Source organism: Rhagoletis pomonella, unplaced genomic scaffold (genome assembly GCF_013731165.1).
Source record: "Rhagoletis pomonella isolate Grant_MI unplaced genomic scaffold, Rhpom_1.0 Rhpom_scaffold_00001, whole genome shotgun sequence".
Lineage (NCBI taxonomy): Eukaryota > Metazoa > Arthropoda > Insecta > Diptera > Tephritidae > Rhagoletis > Rhagoletis pomonella.
The window spans coordinates 41878951-41880172 of NW_023458555.1; the positions used below are offsets into that span (position 1 = coordinate 41878951).

Below are 1222 nucleotides of genomic sequence, written 5' to 3' on the forward strand. Positions count from 1 at the left end.
ATAACTTAAAAAATGCCAAAATTTGTATTGTGTCACTTTTGAAGATCGTGTGGGATATGTATTACACTGCTCCAAAAAAATTTCCTTTAAAAGTACTATGCTTCAAGATTTTTAATTTTAAATGCATTTTGAAGAAACTTATGAATAGGTGTAAGGATATGAGGGATATTAATTTAAAAGGATATTTTTAAAACTTTTTAATTAATACGTCCACATTTGTTTCTTAATCAACCCGATAGGACATGCCAAACACTAAACTACTTTATTTATTTTTTTTTTAATTTATAAAGGCATTTTTTACTCTACTAATAATGTAAATGCCAAAGTGAGATCATCATGAAATTTTACGCACTAAATGATACCAACCTAAAATATAGGATATATTTTACCTCGATTTTCTAAATACCTTCATAAAAAAATAATAATGATTCAAAAATCGAATCTTTTTTAAAAACACTTCATCACTTAAAACACTCAATCTATTTTATATTTTATGAATTACGCCATAACAGTTTTGAGAGGGAGTAAGAACCGAAAAACACTTCTAAGGCATAATGAAACACGCCGGGTATTTGCTTGTTTGTTATAAAAGCTGAATTTAATATTTTAATGTTCATCATACGCCCTGTCAGACCATTTACAAGTGTTCGACAATTGCAAATTTTCAGGACATGAACAAATTATTCGACTTGTAATACATATATAAAAAGCCACTGTACTTTTTCCCACAAATAATTGTTTCGATATCCTTGGGATAAATTCTGCCGTCCTATTAAAAATTTAGAGATGCAGATTTACTGGAAATGCGTTCAAATATGGGAAACAGATCGATCTTTCGCATTTCCAAAGTTTCCATAAATGATTTGGTAGCCTTGGGCCTGGGTTCAAGCCCTGGTCAAAGCAACATCGCAAAAGAATATAGAAAAAAGGTTTTTTCTTAACAGCGTCGTCCCTCGGCAGGCAATGGCAAACCTCCGAATGTATTTCTGCCATGAAAAAGAGCTTCTCATAAAAATACAATCGCCGTTCGGAGTCGGCGTAAAACTGTAGGTCCCTCCGCTTTGTGTGAAAACATCAAGGCGCACGCCACAAAGCGGAGGAGAAGCTCGGCCAAACACTAACATATGTGTAAGCGCCAATCTATATATATATATATATATATATAATTCAAGATATTAACTAAAACTTCAAAATTGTAAATATCCCGAAAAGTTATCCGTAG

General features: G+C 32.2%; 1 protein-coding gene across 1 annotated transcript in view; it reads left to right on the forward strand.

Annotated features, from left to right (window-relative positions):
• The window catches only part of LOC118744252 (zwei Ig domain protein zig-8), a gene marked incomplete at its 3' end in the record, with an annotated part of 190573 nt that overhangs the window by 159854 nt on the left and 29497 nt on the right, over positions 1-1222 (forward strand).